Source organism: Amyelois transitella, chromosome 16 (assembly GCF_032362555.1).
Source record: "Amyelois transitella isolate CPQ chromosome 16, ilAmyTran1.1, whole genome shotgun sequence".
In the NCBI taxonomy this organism is placed as follows: Eukaryota; Metazoa; Arthropoda; class Insecta; order Lepidoptera; family Pyralidae; genus Amyelois; species Amyelois transitella.
The window spans coordinates 3,035,962-3,056,166 of NC_083519.1; the positions used below are offsets into that span (position 1 = coordinate 3,035,962).

General features: G+C 36.7%; 1 protein-coding gene across 3 annotated transcripts in view; it reads right to left on the reverse strand.

The window, feature by feature from the left end:
- LOC106143309 (furin-like protease 2) overlaps nt 1–20,205 on the reverse strand; it is a 242,167-nt gene that overhangs the window by 203,665 nt on the left and 18,297 nt on the right. Inside the window, exon 1 of one of the 3 annotated variants that reach the window (XM_060948388.1) lies at nt 6,631–6,786. The exons of the other annotated variants lie outside the window; for them this stretch is intronic. The gene's annotated coding sequence lies outside the window, so the exon portion shown is untranslated. Of the gene's footprint in view, nt 1–6,630; nt 6,787–20,205 lie in introns of those variants that run through there. 3 annotated transcript variants of the gene reach the window in all.

Genomic DNA, 20,205 nt, shown 5'->3' on the forward strand with positions numbered 1-20,205 from the left:
AATATTGACATGTATTTTACTTTTGTGAATGGATACCCCAAAATTTTCAACACAACAGAAAATAAACGAGATTGTTGTAAAACGCAGACGCAGCTGTTTGGATAATCTGGTCCCTTGCAAATTATAAATCAATTATTCATTAAGAACTAGTACTGCTACATCAATACTAATTAGAAATATGATAGGCTATATTTACGTAAACATCCCAATCAGCGGCGAAAACAAAGGCAATTGTATTCTAATCATATTGGGTCAACAAATGATTCCGATTCACGTGACGAGATCTAAATACTGAACTATTTATTTACTTACACACAGAATACGATAGGCTTACCTACATTCATGACACTATTATATTCGGTCTTATTAAAAGGTCACATACCCTTCCCGGTATTTCTGTAAGGATATAACTAATCTAAGGTATATACATAACTATTTTACCCCTTTACCTTTCGATCAAATCATGAGATGCTTTACACCTTTCTCTCCAATGAAATGGTATAAATATGTACATTGCTACGAGTTATCTATTTATAAAGGATAATCTGGAGAATAAATAAGACCATTTCCAAAGATATATGCATATTAAAATAGGAATAACCATCCAGCTGATTTTCATATTTATCATATTCAATGTAAATCTAGACGCAAAAATGAGAACAACATTCGCAGTGACACTGCAATTTATACGTGTCACGTCTCATAATGTTCTGGAGGGGACACGTTAGAAGGAAATACATTTCTCGAACAATCTGTGGAGCTCATCCTTCTTAGAACACAATGCGTGTCAGCCCACTAGGAAGAATACGTGGAGAATGAGGCTTGACCGGTGCATTACATGCCACTGGTCGGTGGGTTACTTTATGAATCACTTGATATTTTGATACATATAAAAGAGGAGGGAGTGAAATGCGAATAATTTTTTATTCGAGCAGGAAAATATGCTGCGGTTTTTGTACTCTTACACAATGACTTGTTTTAAATGAGTTTAATTCAATCTTTATACAATGAATTTCAAACTTAATACTTTACCTACATTGCTTTAATATATTTCGCAATTTGCAACTTCTCTCACGCAATGCGATCTGGCGGTTTAATGGCCGTCAGTCGCCAATAGGGTTGACATAGCTGCAAGTTTCTAGAGATGATAGAAGATACCCTAACATTTGGGTAAAAACTGGCAGGTTGAATGGCGACGAGCGGGGGTAACTTCAGCGCTCAAAGAACTACGCTCGCTCGTTGGCAAGCCAGATTGCGACATGAGTCTCAATTCAAGCGCAAATTTGGGCCGGACACGCAATCAAAAGCTTCTTAATACCGTTTTTAGCTGATACGTGTTTATCAATTATTCTTACATTTTAAAATGTTCATCAAACAGTTATAATTGTAAATGTTTTGGAGCACTTATCACTGTTTCGGGCAAGGAGCTCTTCAAATGCACAACACGATTTGGTAGAAAGTGTGCCCTATGATTGCTAGCACACTAACGCTTGTTTAGTTTTAAGAAGCGCCTTCTCAGAAGTAGTTTTTTTTTTTTTTTTTTGCAAACATAACCCCATTATTTTCTACATTGTAGTAGTTTACCCGGACGCCTGGCAACCCTAATTGCCAGTTGCATGTGCATGCGACACGTGACGCAACAGTCGCGTGCGAGCTAACTGGAGCAGAACCAACACGATACCCTCAAGGTCGAACGTTACCATTAGCACGGTTTCCGTCCACTAAACTGCTCAAATCATCTGTTTAACAAGTGTATAAGATCTAAGTTTAGTACAGATAAACTGGTATTGTAGGTACCAGACCATACAAAACAGAAATTGATTAAAATACAGCAATCTATGTATAAATTATATACGCACGTATCGAATGTTATTACTACTTTAGTGTTGGAACGAATAAAAAAAACGATCAAACAGTTCGCATCAAAACCTGTTTATTAAAGACGCTGCTATGAGATTCAGAAAAATAAGCAAACTAATAAACACTCACCCCTTCCGATAGGGGGTTAAAGCCCAATATTCATTGCTACAACGAGCGCTTTAACAATTCATACGAACGAGATCGGTATTTGATTGATTGCTGTTCCACTCACCACGCAGGCTTCAATACTCAAAGCTAAACTCGACCAATTAATTAAACAGGAACTTTGCTTGGCAAATACTACAAAAAGATCCGCGATTCCCCCCGGTACTGATTAATTAAGTGCCATTATGGAGCCTTTGAAATATTACGCCGGCTTCTCATGATTGTCAAAAACAATAATGACGGGCCGGCAAAAACGGGGCCTTTGTTCATACTATGCGGTAGTAAAAAATTGTAAACTTACGTCAGACAAATCATTGTACTTTAGGTTTACACATACAAGTTATGTCCACGAATATAACACATTATTGTTATAGGAATAAATAAACGTGCCGTGTGGTTCCCGGCATTAATAGCAAAAGAATAGGACCACTTCATCTCTCTTCCATGGATGTCGTGAAGGGCGACAAAGGGATAAGCTTATGTCCTTGGGATTCTTTGTTTAAGCGATGGGCTAGCAACCTGTCACTTTTAGAATCTCATTCCTATCATTAAGCCACCAGCTGAACGTGGCTTTTCTGGCTTTTGAAGACTGTTGGCTCTGTCTACTGCGCGAGGGATATAGACGTGATTATATGTTATGTTATGAATAAATAACTTGAGCACTGTGTAACCATGATCCAAATCAAAATGAGGTTCCCCTGAGCTAAGTTTGTAGATACGGGTGGTTTAAGTGCAGCGATTCCTCGCTTTCCAGTTTATTTCAACATGTCCTATTGCGCAGAAAAAAAATAACTGAATGGTACAAATCACGTTCGGAAATTGAGATTGTCAGTAGTTTTGAAGAATTCCTTTGCATAAAGAAAGAGCATCTTTCAAGTTCCAACTGCAAAATAACTTGCATTGGGCACATGCCATGCATATTGCATGGTGCATGATAAACGTCTAGTCACGAAGTATTAGAACCCTGACATCAATATTGGAATGCTTAGAACCAGTCTCTTACATAAGTATATTTAAATTCAGAATTATAATGCCAATGTATGGTTATAATACCGATAGCATACCGAGGTATTTAATGAATTATTAAAAAGGTTATAGGGAACTTCTTAATTGAGAAAAAAACCCCGTGTTTATAGGAATGATATGGTGCCTACGTGTTTTATTATTTTCATATCGTGGTTCGTACCTATTTACAAGAGAATTTGCTTGAATTGTACTAAGCTTTAAAGTACTTCGAGTATGTTCTGATGTTAATTCAATTTTATGCGTTAAGGTAATAGTGCAATCTATAGACGTTTCACACTTACAATAACTGCTGAATATATATACATAAATATGGTCATGTCTATATCCCTTGTGGGGTAGACAGAGCCAACAGTCTTGAAAAGACTGATAGGCCACGCTCAGCTATTTGACTTAATGATAAAATTGAAATTCAAATAGTGACAGGTAGCCAGCCTATCGCCTAAAAAAATTCTAAGTTTATAAGCCTATCCCTTAGTCGCCTTTTACGACATCCATGGGAAAGAGATGGAGTGGTCCTATTCTTTTTTGTACTGTTGCGGGGAACCACACGGCACATATTTATACTACATTTATTATTTATTGCACCCGCGACTTATAATGTTCAGCCTTATAATTCTATATTTTTTGTAAGTGTTTTCAACCATGACCGATCGAACACCATTGCCGTGTAAACTGTCTCAATGCTAAGCTAATTGTCATGCAATACATGTCAAGAGCAGTTAAGCCTTGAATACATTGATTTCAACACAAATACATTACACGAAACAGTGCTTTTGTTTTATAAATTCACGTCCGTAAAACGCGGATTTTTCTGTGTATTGGATATTAAAAACCATTAGCCGAAAACGTATGCACATATAAATAAAGGTGACTGACTGTACTTACACATATTGAATATTCATCAAGTTCGTTTCAAATTGAATTTAAATACACAAAGCTAATTCCAGCTGACGATATTCGTGAAGGATTTAATAAAAAAAAATTACAAGTATTCCAATACTGATATAATGTAGATTATTTTGTAACTATATTGGTTACCTAGCTCAGTTAATGTCACTAGTCCTGTGGGACTAATGGGAATAAAAATAGGACACAAATGGGACACCTGAATAGTGGGATAAGACTGGCTTTCTTATATTCTTAGTCGTGGATCATTAATGAAAATAACATGAATTTGATAATTTTTTTTCAAGAAGTATTGTAACGATTTGATGGATATGATGTACTACGTAATTAAACCAAACGAGGTTGCGTTGCCCAATAACCTCAAGTGCAACTGAATATAACTATACTCGTATATAGCGTTTCAAAACGTTTTGGTTTTACTTGGGAGTTTGAAGGAGTTTTCGAGACCATTGGCTCATCTTCTTCATCCTGACTTTTTAGTCCCGGTTGCATTATTATCACTCTGGAGAAGCGTAGGTAGCGGGGTATGCCTTTGACCACGGACCTTGGATTGGGTGAGTTAGGTTTTTACACGAAGCGACTCCCGTCTAACCTCTGCAACCTTTGTAGGAAAACCTAACCGGTATTGCACCGATCATGGTTACGTATCCAGTATACGTAACCATGATCGGTGCAATACCGGTTCCTGAATGTGCAGTGCAGGTTTCCTCACAATGTTTTCCCTCACCGTACGGGCTTTAGCTCTGTCTACACTTAAAAGAAAAAGACGATGATACATGAGGAGTGGCATGCCGATACGTTCGCTACGCCTCCATTAGATGCGCCGTGCGATAAAGACATTATTATCAAACAAGTGTCACACGTACGACTTTCTCAACACGACATTAGTTCCAGCCTCCGGAGATGATCTTCAACAAAATCACTAAGCATGACTCACAATTCGGCCGTAATTTATTTTTTTGTGTTAAGCAACTATACAATATAATTCCTAAAATAGACTTGTAAAAAAATATTAGCGAGCAACGGACCGATTAGAGTCACCACGCGACGCGATCCATCAACACGCCGAAACTAAGATGGATGCGGAAAAAACGCTTTGCTTTCGGCGAGTGACGATTTGACCAAAATGAGACCACGGGAATAAAACTGCTCTTTTTGTTAATTTATTTATTTGTTATCGTGAGATGCATTCTGTTCAAACTGGAACGGAGGCAAAATGTTGAAAATTTGCATAGTGTTTCTCTTCGTCTTGAAGACTTTAAAAGATGTTAATAAGCGAAGAGGTTGTAATTTTACACATGTTAAGTATAATGTAGCATCAGTTAGTTAATTTTGAGATCAGCTAAATTATACACGCTTGTTCTTATTCAGGTTTGGGCAAAAGAATTTTGAAAGAGCAGCCAAAAAGTAACTAATTTCTACTCGGTAAATATGAAAGTAAATCTGGCCGTTCGACTGTAGCAAGAATAGAATAGAATACATTTATTTTAAAAATTGGATACAAGTTCTCACTTATTGACGTCACATCACTTGAATCTAATTATAACTACAACCGCTTCCAAATCGCATGTGTAGAAGAAGTTGAAGAAACAAGTTAATATAATACCTAAACACGCTAATAGTTGTTTCTACGCCAGGACTAGTTTTAGCAAAAGGCAAAGCTCCCTTAAACTGCATGCATAAACTTCAATCTAATGCTCGTAGCTTGAAACTATTGCCTTACGTAGTGAAAACCAGCAAGGCGTAACTAAGTAAGATTCAGAAGTCAACACTTGCCGCGTATAACTTAGTATCTGCACGATAAGAACATCCTGTCAGGGCATGATTAAAACCGATTTTTTGCTGGACTGGATCTTGGGTGTTAATCTATTGTTTTTATTAGAAAATATGTTCTCATCTCTTACTTTTAACTTTCATTATCACAACAATACTTATCATAAGTAATGAAAGTTAAAAGTGAGAGAGAATGGTCCGAAAACGGAAGACGTCGCAGACCGGACAAAAAGAAAAAACAAATGTTAAAGGAAAGCGGAACCCAAAACACAATGATAGAGAGTGCAAATGGGAATGCGCATGCGACATGAGAGAATCGTTGAGTTTATATCCCCCCATAACACGAGGTTCAAACTTATATTGGGGCTAGCTCAATCTGTGCGATTGGTCGCGTATATATTTATTTTATCAAACACTATCGTGTTGTGCTGATATTAATTTACCAGCACGGTCGGCCGACAATGCACCGGGGGCTGGCAAAACTCCAACGATCACCGTCGTGACCACCCCGGTCGATAAGACACTTTGTAACATTTCCAACATTAAGACCACGAGATTCCAAGGTTTACGCGATTCCGGGCCATTGATTCTGCCACATTGTCGACACAGGATTGTTCATTGCGGAACTCTTGTTTAGAGTTAGCTTTCTTATTTATAGTCAAACTTGAGTTTAGCCGCGGCTCCACCCGCGTTAATTGAAAAATTTCATTATTTTCCTTTTTCTACAAAATTCTAGATTACATCTTAGTGCACCCCTTGATTACTTACATAAAAAAACCTACATGCCAAATTTGAAATATCTATCCAGCAGTTAGAGCTATGCGTTTATATGTATTAATTAGTATGTGACTCGTTTTATATATTTCGATTTACAATTTATATATTAAGATAGATACCCACCGTATTGAAATCCAAATGTTACCCACAAAACAAGATTTCATTAAACACTTTGCACGAAAACACTGAACAAATAGCAACACTGCACTAGCGTAAAATACTCAAAACTCGTGATTGGCTAGCAGCCGCAGGCGCAGTCCGCGGCAGCCGATCCGTAGATTGACCAAGACCAACTGACAGCTCGCTGGAACCAACTTGCGTAACCGACAGAACCGTGACCTTTGCCGTAACACATTCGCCGTGCCTACGATCACTTCAAAACACGACGTCAGTCAATGTGTTCTAGACGAGAGCCTGACCAATCGGTTACGTGAACATCGATTACGGCTCCTTTTACTCGCTTTCTATTACGTACGCTTAATGCGTTAGGTAAATACATACACTTCACCTGTACGAGTATTAAGATATTCAAGATTCACTCGTGAAATTTTTATCGTTTTTTTTTAAATTTGGTTTGTTTATTTGTAACTAATTAAAGCAATTAGCTTGTTACGTCACTATACATGAATACGAACTTACATCTATCCGTTATACAATAATGTTTCTTTATAATATTTGGATGAAAAAAACTACTTAGGCTACTTACACGGCGATAAAAGCTCAAAGTAATATTTGCGTAAATAACCATTTGCAAAAATTTTATAGCAAAGACTGTTAGAACAGCAGGCATCAAAATGAATCGGCAACAATCACAAAGCACTGCATTACGCTTCCGCATATAAATCCTACTAAGTGTAAAAAAGGACGTTAAAACACTGAGTGTTCCTAACTATTTGTCATATGAATTCATTTCGCCGCCGCAGAACTGTAACACTATTTTTACGAGTGTAATAAATTGACCGCTGAAAACGTTCGCATTGAGTTCATCCCGGGTTGCGCCGCTGGGGAAACTTTTAAGCATGATCACCAACGACTATTGGATAAAGTGCCAATATCAATTTAACGTGTGGGAGACGTCATTAGGCGACGTGGAAGAGTGCCAAGTTGTGCAACACGGCCAAGTCACGGCTGGGGTGGCCATGCAAGCCTCCTTTCAACTGCTTAGTAAACTTTTCAAGGGAATTCAGCTAAAGGTAGATGAATATTACGAGTATCCTTGGGCGCTCATTGACATTCATGAAATATGCTTCCTTAAGCTTGGTTTCTCAAGAATTTAAACCATATGCTGGTTTGAACTGATTTAGTGTTTTATTCTTAGGAAATAGTTTGGTCTTTCTAGAAAAAATATTAATAATATATTTGTATTATGCCAGAGAAGCAGTACTTATACATTAATATACGTCACTTTCAATTCCTCATAAATAAATAATTACTTCCGAGTTGCACTTTCACTGTTACTTAAAATCAAATAACATGACCAAAGATTAAACATAAAAAATTGAAAATTGTTATTTTCAGTTTATTTAAATCATAAGATTATATTGTGAACAGGTTGCAAAGAATACTGTATTGCATTTTACAATTTAACTAACTGGCCGATTTATCATAAAAATGATCTCGGCTTGAATACCTTACTCGCATTATTATACTCTACAACACAATAGAGACGTGAAGCGAAGATGAGCTATTCTATTTCTAAACAAAGATGTGAAACAACATCTAGCTGAACTATGAAAGAATCTAGGGCGACCAGTTTATAGTACTGGAGCATGCAAGCGACTCGTTCCACGTCGGGGTTTTTTACTGCCATAATTCCAACTCAATAACTTTTAGTTATCGTTACAAGCGAGAAAAAGTCTACAATCGACCTTCGGTTCAATGCCAGGCTCACTATCAATGCTGTTTTGTTACTTAAAACGAGAACGTTCACAGCAACAGCAAATGTAGAAATAGGCGGAAATATAAACCGAAGCAACCTTTAATAAATTCAGAGGATGTTGCTATTAGTCAGCTAAAAATGTATAACACCGCAACGGATTTAACCAATCCAAAATTTTAGCAACGCTTGCTAGTAAGAACTAATGCGAGGAATTTTAAGCCTTATTACTCTGGTGGAAGGTCGGTCATATTTATGAGTACAGTAGACACTTTGGCAGCAGCATGTGAAAGCCTTTAGTGGCGTTATATTTTACACTTCGGTCCATTTAGACCTGCGGGCCGGCCATTATAATGGTGTTAAAGAAAATTACTTCCGACTCGGCACACGCGAATCGGTCAGCCACGCGAGCTTTTATTAAGAATAAGGTAATATTGGTAAGTAATATGTAATGAAATTTAACATCCACAAATAACTTAATAAAAGTAACTTGTTCCAAGATACGTTTTATTTTTCTCATCCTTGAAAGCGTTAATTCTATTTTAGTCATTAGGTAATGTGGTAAATATTTTTTAATACATTTGATCAATGTTAATGGAAGAACGGAAGACGCGCGCAGGTGCTAGTGTCTAATACCAACATATTAATATTAATAACTGGTTGTGACTTTTTTGGCTAAGAAGAAAAGTATCAATAGATCATATCATCGTCCCCCAAATATTCCAATAAAGAATAATATTAATAACTTCGAAAATCGGACCCAGTGGAAAGAGAAAAGTCGGAAGGCGGACCCCGGGACCCGAAACATTTCTGTGGTGGGTGCAACCGGGATCACGCAGAGATGAAAAAGAGAGCACTATGCTATTTCATTTCAATTAACAGATTTTTCAAAAGCCACAAATTTCCCTCCATATCTCGATTTGGTAGACACATACAAAATTATATTCTCCAAGACATACGAACCTTTATCGCCAAGAAAAGTGAGCAAGGGAAATTCCGGCATTAATAAAATCTCGCTTCGCCTCTTAATAATAAATGATAAATGTTACTTAAGCGGTGTAATGTATTCAATATCACTTTCACTAATGTGTTGCGAACGCTTCCGTAATTTATATTTTGGGTGTTAACTGATATCGTATTGAGAGCCGGTTTCTCTCTAAATCGTAAAAATATTTCTTCTCTATTTAATAAACTCTATTTAAGATGGGTTATGTTCTTAAAATTAGTTCTTTCTACATACTAGTTAATGTAGAATAGAGAAATGAACAAACTTCTGTTTATCGCCTTGTTGCGAACAAGAACAGACATTAAATTTCATAATGTTCATCAAGAATTTCATTCACACCTCTAAATTAGTCATACGCATAATCTGAAACCATTCCTGACACGTAGTGAACGTAATAATGCAAATAAGACGCTCGAACTTAATCACAACAAAATATGCTTCGGCTAGCAATACACACACGTCGCGACTAATCTTCTCGGGCAAACACGTCCGCGTACATAAGCATACTTTCATTTACTTAACACTACGTATAAGGCACACAATACACTGCGGAATTGCTGCAATTCAAAATTTATCCACTTTATTTCCTTCATCCTCCTAAGTATTCTTATTTTCCTAATAAGCCTTCGCTGTTAACTGAGAGTCGTTAAAGAGCCTCATACAAACATATATAAAAATGTTCAAGAGAGCTTTCTTTTCCATCATGTACTATAAAAAAAAAACCTTTAAAAGCCGTTGATATATACGTGGCGTTCGATTCTTGTGATCATTCGTTCTGTCGACCACATAAGACGTCGATATGTGGATAATTCCCCTCAAGCACCTCCCTTACGCATCGGTGAAAACCAAGCGTTAAACTGTAACAGACGTGACAACACATTCAATTGGCAGCTTTAGGGCCTGGATACGTTACGTCGTAGTCAGTAAATCACCCCATAATTAGCACGAGCAGGCTCAACGTGTCACTCTACACCTCCTAAGGCGTTTATAATGAGATGTTTAGAATGGGATTACAACTCGGAATGCTCTTAGCGATAGCTGTTTCGTTGAAGGGGTTTATTTATAACGATTTGAGTATCGAGGGGAATTCGTTGAGACTGTGGCAAGTGGCAAGTTCCCCTAGGGAAACAGGCGTGATAAATATGTATGTTTATTCGAGTCACATTAATCATTATAAGACATGACTTAGATGAACATTTATGTTATCTTAGAAAAAAAATATCCGAAAATTGTAACATTAGATTGGCCAGACATACTAACAGGTATAACAACACTTATACTTATTATGACCTGATAAATATGCAACGATAACAAAGAGAAATTTTAACCTTGGATTAATGGTATCCACTAAGAAGGCCTTTTCCCCTCCATAGCGCCGCAACAGCTGAAGTGGAAAAAGTAAACACTTCTAAAGAATCGAATGCAATCTCTGAAGCAAGTTAAGCTGACATTACAACGCTGATAGCACGAGTAACGAGTGGCCGCACTATCCAGCTTTAAAACTCGATGCACATCGCAGCTGCAGTTTCATTGCACTTATACGACTGCTATAAAACTGTGTTTTTTTTTAATCTACTCGTCCATAAACAATTATCTTTGGTTTTATATCTCCTTAACGTTTCAATTGGTATCAAGAGTGGAAAGCATAGTGCTGAGTGGAAAGTAAAGTGCTCACAAATGTTAAAAATAAAATCGTTGAGAGCGTCTTTATATGACTGTCAAAATTATAAATTGATAGGTCATAGCTGAACTGATAGTGATACTTATTTCTGTATCTCACAATACAAAGAGACGACGGTACATTGTTTTTCAGTCCAGCTTAATTCAGAACCAATCGCAATTGTGTCGGATCCGTAATTTAAAATGACCATCCTAATGCGCTTTCATCGTTTGGTAAACCGATCGTGCCATTCCATTAGTACGGATATTTCCTTGATGTTATAATCGAATGATGCAAATACGAAGATTATCTTAAAGACACGTAACGTCCTAACAGTTCTTATTTTATTTATACCTACCAGATGAGTTGATAATAGCCCTAGTTGAAATGAACTCTATTATTCAAATTACACCCCTTACTGATACCTCATGAGACTGCTCTTATATCAAAACTACAGATAGTATTGTCACATATAAAATTAATAGAACACATAGATATGATATGTAGTTAAGCTATATCGAAGTGCTCGCATGAAGACAGGCTTTGGAGGCATAATATCTGTTCTGTGCTCAATTGTTTAATCACTGAAGTTCCCCGATACAGGCCGCCGGCGCGGAAACTTCTACAGCTGATAGGCCAGGCTCGTTTCGCTTAATGTGCAGCCTCTGAAGTGCACTCTACTCTGTAATTACAGCGGGCTACACACGAACCTATAGTGCAACGTTCTGTCATTCGACTGTCTCCCGATCGTATTATGGATTCTGTTTAAATTGCGGTACTTGGCCCCGATATCGTTTGAATGGTTCTTGTGGTAGTTATAGGGATTTAGTTTCAAGTAGATCTACTTCAAATTCCAAGTACCTATTTGCTGCAAATTATAAACATCCTATTGCTAGTGCAACAGGAAAGCATTTACAACATGTCAGAAAGTATCAATGACATTTCGAATTGTATATTTTATATACAGCAACTTAGCTTCAAAATTGCAAACATTTAAGAGCTACAAACGTCCGTATTTATCAGAGATTTAGTAAAGGTTCGGTACAGAAACGGCCGCTTTTCCTCCATCAATCTTGTTGACGTAGTCGATAAATGACGTATTTGAGATGAAACAGGAAGATTTAAATGATGAATTAAACCGCTTGTGGCATTACTTTTTATGTTTCTCCTGATTCTTGGACGGACTCCAACCAGACGATATCTGATAGATTAATGCGTGTTTTCGAACAAAATACATTAATCTTTGAAACAGAAACAAAGCGGTACGAATTGGGATCCAAGTCTGTTTGACCGCAGGATAACTAATAGCCGAAGCAGTTTAATTTTGGAAAACCTAGTGTTCTGCTTCGGGTTTACTTACACACGCTCTATGATGCCTTGCGAAATCAATATTCCGAGTAGTGCAGAAACTAAAATCTATTTGTGAAAAAGTTTGTTTTTTTTTTTAAGGAAATATCATTGACTATGCACACCACAAGTTTGGTGAAGCCTTTCGACAGAAAGAGTCTTTAAATTTACAGTCTTAAGTACGCAGCAACTTCTACAAAATATGTAGTACCTACACACTCTCCTCCCAAGACTAGGTGTGATCAGCAATGTATTCTGTCCCATCATTCAAATTTTACAGGTAGTATTCACGTGTATTGGTTGTAATAAAGCCATTGTCGACTCTGGGATGCAATCGACAAGGCCTGAATGGCTCGCCATAGCCGTGCCAGAACCAGACGTACATTCGACGGCAGCCGATAGCTCAGCTAGCTTATCGATATTAGGTACAACGAAATCTCTGTAATCATGCTGTATTCTCTCTTTAGACACTTTACATGGTGTATAAAGATTTTGGCTTTTAAACAGTCTGACTTTTTTACCTTCTCCTATAATACTCGTACAAAAACTTACTTTGACCGATAGATACAAGTCAAACCTTCCATCAATTAAGAGATAACCTAACCCCTGAAATTCTAAATATTAAATAGGAAATTTATAGTATGTTAAATTAAATAGCTTCTCACAGATACATTAGCGGATACGCTACCTCACATCTTCCCACGCCGGAACACTGCCGGTGATGGTGTCAGCCGGCAAGCTATTCACAGCACAGCCTTCTGAAACAGCTGCTTTGTTTACCGATAGTGTAATGGATAGTTAGGTACCTGTTCATACACATCACTTCTTCATTCCTTCACTGTAGAAAAAGTCAATAGTCACAAGACTCAAAGGCCACTTTAGCTGGATGGCTTGATGATGGAAAAAGGTAATTTAACATAATTTTTCGTGCTTTAATATAATCCTAATTGCTCAGATTCATTAACAAAATCTCAATATTGGTTTTGTCCGTAGTGAGTTAGTTCGGTCTTCTGGGTAACATCTTGTTTAGCCCAAAAACAATTTTAGGCGACTGGAGTTACATTTGAAAATCTTAATAAATAAGAAATTTTCTTAATAGCTCTTATTATTAGCTTATACAACTCACATCTTAGCTCATGCCGGAAAGCTGTCTGTGACGGTGGCAGCCGACAAGCTATTCACAGCACTTGTCTTCTGTGACCTGCTTTGTTTACCGATAGCGTATGTACATTTTGTAGTTCAACCGGAATCTTTGACGAGCTGTATCGTTGGAAATCACCTGTGTTGTTTTGTGAAATCGAATATTACATATGGTGAAGTATATTAAACACAACGGATAACTATTTAACCAAAAAAAAATTTAAAACTTGAGTTTATGAATTGAAAAGTAGATAGTAAGTCTATTGAAAAATGTGATGATCGCAGTGTGATTAAGATATTGGACTCCTGACTACAATAAAACTAAAACACTTGCTTTGTGAGCTATTACTTCATTCACCCAATCTATGTAACCCAAACTTACATCATATTTCATTGACTCTAAAACTGTATTTATTTTCCCAATTAATAAATTTAATACCCGTTCAGAAACCAAGTCAACAGGAAATGTCTAACGTCGTCAGACGGCAGTTCCCGCGGACTTCCGCCACATTGACACCGTGTCACGTGACTCGTTTCCCAGCATCCGTCCTACTACAATCTGCGATGACCTGCCTAATTATGCTGTTGTTGTTCAACAAAGACTTTGAAGACTAAATAGAAGGTATATATTCGTCTTGCTAAGCGCGCAGGCAAAACGTAGAAAAACATCCAGTTGCACATTCGGGTAACTAGATGTGTTACCATGACTCAATATGGGTAACGTTCCCCTGTAAAGGTTGCAGAGGTCAGACGGGCGTCGCTTCAAGTAAACTCCTGGATCTTGGTCACAGGCGTACCCTTTTCAGTTAATTGAGGACGCAACCGGGACTATCGCCAGGAGGAAGACGATGACATTAGTTCTAGTATGAGTCTTGATCGGAGAGTTTTAATTGTACTAATTAAGAAATCTATAGCTAAAGGGTAAATTCCAAATGATTGATGTCATGGACTATTACTAATTGATTTGTAATTTTCCGGTTCTCTTTCTTAGTTTTTAATAGTTCATAGATATGTATGTATGTTACATAAGGTAATGCAGTAGATCACTTTTCTAGGTTCTCATAGTTCATAGAAATATTAAATGAGGTGAATAGTTCTCTTATCTAAGTTCAAATTCATAGAAATTTAAAATGAGGTAATGCAATAGATTACCTGTCTGTACTAAAATGTTAAATATTGATAGTAAAATATATATAGCAGACGACTTTATGCCAAAGCTATATCAAATAAGCATACTAAGCAATCAAGACTAGAAAGCAAAACTTTCACAGTAACATAGAGATCGCTAAGAATAAATTTCCCAAAATTCCCACGGGACAGAACAGGAGGCGCGTAACCAAAGTGTTGTAAAAGAGGTCGCACGCTTTCAATTCAAACTAGGCGTAACCGATGAACTGCCATATCTGACTATTTGCGTAGTGAACTCATTATTATCTATTAGCACTGATAATAATACTCTATTAGGTTATCGCTACACTAGTGAGACTCGCCTTCCTATAGTAAATACTAGTGGAATCGTAAAATACGGACGAATAATCAGTCTTATATTTCTGTAAGTAGAATCTTATGTACAAGTACGGCGTAACATACCTGAAACAAACAAAATCTTTGTTAAAATATAAAATCAATACTTAACACATGTATGTACATTTTTATCATCAAAACGTGGTACTCTTTTTATTGAACACACCATCAAACAAGCATCATCGCCCCTAAAGTTGATGCAAATTTATAGATATTTGCAAAACTGACAAGATATAAAAGCAATCCAAATATCTAGCTGTTTAAATATGACCAATCCAATATAATTTAAAAAAAAAAACTCCATCTCAGATCACCTCTTTATCACCAAGGTGCTCAATAGTTTTATATCACGAAACGACACGCAGTAACAACACTATCCAGAACAATTCGCACTTACGAATGAATAACGACAGTGTATCGCAATTCACGCAGAATGCGAGGAAGTCAATCATAAAGATAAAGCTGGTGCCATAAAGACCACAGATATAATTTACAACAAAACAGGCGATTCCACATGTACTGACGACAATCAACTTACAAGTAATTTTAGTCTTTATGACGAAGCAATAGATGTTAAAATACCATGATTTTAATGAATTTATGTCGCAAGTATTTTTTACGATACGGATTTTCAAGAAGTTTCTATTGTAAATTGAATATGGGCAACAGACAAAACTGATGCTATGGTTTTTTTTAACTATGCTACTTTGACTCTAAAACTTTGACCAATAACTTCAAAATCTTCCTAGTAGTTCTATAAAATAGTGGTGAGGCAACATTAATAAATGAACACGAACAATTTAGTTTGACTCTTATAAAATGTCCTACTGCAAAATAATTACACCGTCAAAGGCTTTCAATGTTTTAGAATTTTCAGGATTCCTTTCAACTTGACTCCTGCAGCGTACGTCGCAGTATATGAGATTCAACAGTTTTATCACGTCGTAAAGCGGTTCCGGGTAACGGGAACGACAGCAGTTAATTGCTATATTTTCGGGATAAATGCGGGAATTAATTTAATATTCATTGAGCCCCGAATCAGGGGTCGTCGAATACTTCAAGTGCCACAGTCGCGGCCTTTACAGTTTGTTGTGAATGTACAATATATCTATTTTGATATGTAATCAAAATAAAACGCCAACATACGCTATAATGTATTTAGTTGTATACAACTGTGGTCAAGTATCAGTTTCTTTTTATTAAGTAAGTGAATATAAATAAGTCATAGTATAGTTTCATAGTCTTATATGACCATGATCTTGAACAGATTTTCCAATTGCTTAGACAATGATTGACTTAAACCGAATAGTGGCCTAGTAGCGATTAAATTAATCCGATTCACTTCATCTTTCTCTTCATTCATGCAGACAGTTGTTGTATAGCTCCAGTTACACTTCATACTCAAACAATAATTAAAGTTGAGTCATAACACAGAATGCATCAGACTGGGCGAGTTTACTGGAAGATTTGGAATGATTTATGAATGCTGAAAGAGAAAAGGCAATTTTTTATTGTTTATATTAGAAGAGTGACTAGCATATTTCAAAATTATTGATATACTTGTACAAACAATATTGAGACATCGTTAAAAATTTTTTTCACAATGTCAAGATTTAATTTACATTGAATATTTTTGAAACCTTCCACGAGAAAGAAAAATCTTAATAAAAGTCTTGCAAAAAATAACATACATACATACATTCAAAAAATCACGCCATTCATCGCTCTCTTCACGCTAGCTAGTTACGAAGAATTAACCATAAATATTTGTATCAAACTTATGGTTTCGTTTTAATGATAATGACTCAAGCGACTTCAACACATGCCAAACGAATAATATAGCAAAGAATAAAAATACAAACACATAGTAACGTCTATGCGGAGAGAGGAGACAGGGCCAACAGTCTTGAAAAGTCTGAAAGCTGTACGATAGAAAGAATAAAAAAATAAAGAATACCTATAGCGAAAAAATATTACGTCTCAGTTAACTTGCCTAATGTGAGCACACTCCGCTGTCGCTGACATGCGTCGAGGTGACATAACTCACACTTAGTAAGCAAATGTGACAATTTATTAAGCCTTCGCATTTCGCGCATGTAACGTGGAGTTCGCTAGTTTCAAATGTCGTGAGATTAATGATAATGTGCCGTCAGGTGACACACCGCCCTGTCTGAAACGGCGCATAATTATGTGGATATCTTAATTACTCTGAACTAAGTTATCGCATGTCGACATTATCAGAACTAGACAGATATACGAATAATGAAGTGAGGTTGGAAATTTAAAAGTGGTGAAATACCTTTGTATTTATCGGATATTAAAAGGTACCTTAATAATATGGCAAAAATTTCTTGACAAGTTTATTTTATTAAACGGAAGCATTAATTTCCGGATGAAAATCGCATTAAGCGTTTTTAATTTGTAAGGAATAATTCACAATGTTAGTGCAAATTTAATTAAACTTTCTCATGCCATATCGTACAACACGTTTCTATATGTAACAGGAGTGAAAACTCAATGGCATGTGATGGAGTGAACAGGCTTCACTAGCTAAAGTGGGACGGTCACCAAAGAATGAGAGAAGAGAGATATAACTTCTTTTGACCAGAGATGTAAACGAAAAAATTGAAACTTAGATATAAACCTTTTTAGCTTTTACTGCAATAACTGACCGGGTTATACTTACTTTAAACATTTTGTGAGAAATGTTTCTTTTTGACACTCTACTAATATTATAGTAGCTTGCATCTATACTAATATTATAAAACTATGTTTGTTTGTTTGAACGCGCTAATCTCAGGTTCAGGAAATTCTTTTTGCGTCGAATAGACCATTTATCGAGGAAGGCTTTAGACTGTATAACATCACGCTGCAACTATAAGGAGCGAAGAAATAATGGAAAATGTGAAAAAAACGAGGGAAACTATTCATCCTTGAGGACTTCAATGATACCCAAAATAACTATTCCACGCGGACGAGGTCGCGGGCAGAGCTAGTTAATCATATGATGCTAATTCTGCGTTTTCATTATTTCGTGTGAGCTACGCAGGCAGTTAAGTGAGTACATTGTAATCGCACATCTGATCCTCGGATTAGAGTCCTATTCTGCAACTACTCGTTCGTAAGCCCAGTAATGATCGCCGTAGTTCGCACGCTTTGTCCCGCCCCGCCGACCTCCCACTGGCATGATAAAATAAGATCCTTTGTATCATGTCATGCGGTATACCGAACGCCCGCTCACTCACTACAATGCATAGGTTAAGACCCAGTGTCGTCTTTAACGATATCTAGTTCGCAAGATATGGAATATTCTCAGAATTGTGCGAACTGTCTTTGTGTTTATTAATTTTAGTAGTTTCATTCATCAGGCTTAGAAATGACATTTGCGGTTTTAAAATATTTCACAATATTTCAAAAAGTATTTCACAATAGAATTTTAAGTTATACCAGTCTGTACAATGTAATAAAGATCAGTTATAAAACCACGGGTTTATAGAACCAATTTTGGAATAATGACCACTCTTTGATTGGGGCTACCACGGGTATTTTGGGTCCTAGATTTATCACATTAGTCTTAAATCGCCTACCTAGTCACAGGAATTGAAAAGGGTATGGTTAGATGGTTTGGTCGTGTGAAGAGGATGCAGGAATCCCGGTTAACTAAGCAAATATACAAGGAGAAAAGGTTGGAGTGGGAAAGCCTGGACGAACGTACCTTGATCAAATTAAGTATTCCTGGCAAACGTTAGGTCAAGAGTACCCGAAACCGCCGAGCTTGCATGATATTTAAAAAAAAGGATGAATGCGGATGACACGAAAGAAGAATGCAGAGATCGTGGCAAGTGGAAATATGTACCCCGCCCTCCTCCGACCTCCGGGAATGAGGCGTGATTTTATGTATGTACATATACGTAAAATATAACGTACACACCATCGCAGACATTAGTTATATAGTTTTTTCATTAAAGTAAAGATACATAGCCAAATCTAATTCAATATAGGCATCGCCATTCACTATGAGCGAGCATTGTAAATCACCTAAGCCCTGACTGAAAGCTGGCATCCTATCCACTTTATAGGTCATTTCATTCATTCCATTCACTTATTCCCTCGAAGGGATCTCCGTTACGACCGACTGGGTTTCTCAAATATACCTAATTTTATCGTAACAATAAGATGTTTCTTTTCAATTTAACAAATTAAATGGTGCGTATAGAAGTTGAGCTGGATAATCCTACTGAATTCCGAAGGTCGTGATAAATGGTGGCACTTGATAATTATCGTCGGCTCTTCAAGGTTTAATTTGTAAAATGACACTTTACAAAACAAAGTCGTTTAACTTCACGCTGTCTGTCCCAATGTAATGTATGCTCAACATTAATCACGTCTTGATACCTTACGGGGTAGACAGAGCCAACAGTCTCACAAAGACTGAAAAGCTACGTTCAGCAGAATTACTCAAAGAAGAAATTGAGATTAACATAATGACAGGTTGTTAGCCCATCGCTTAAAAGAAGAATCAAAAGTTTATTAGCCATCTCTATATATGCTTTAAAATCTAAAATTACCCCATAAATTTGATTGCGGATTCTTTAAAGTGACTGATTCAAGAGAAAAGTTAATATGACGTACGTATATTATAACATTAGCATTGCACCAGTGCGAAGTCAGGGCAGGTTTAAAATAAATTCCAAAAAAAAATCACTCAAGCTATCATTACCTAGTAATGATAATTTCAAAAATCCAAACATTACGAAAAACGAGAAAAGCCTGTAATTAGTTAACTTATCTTAAAATTTATTATTTCACGGCCGAAAACGAAATGGCGTTGATTGAAAAATAAAAGCAATATTCGCTTCGGCGGCTTAATCGATAATAAAATACCATTTGGACGTACTTATTTAAGCCGCGTTTCCAATATGAATTATTTAATATTCCCACAGGAGCATCGGTCGTTGCAATTTTCCACCGAGTTGCCTGCGCGCCACAGCGTCGCGTTGTTTGAATAAAAGCCATGATTACACTCGCTCATTAATGCTACAGTGCATTGCATATGTTACACAAAAGCACAACTAATCGATGTGTTCAAACTTAAGTTACCTATTAAATCACGTGTACAACATTCATTCGTTTAGGAGTTGTTCA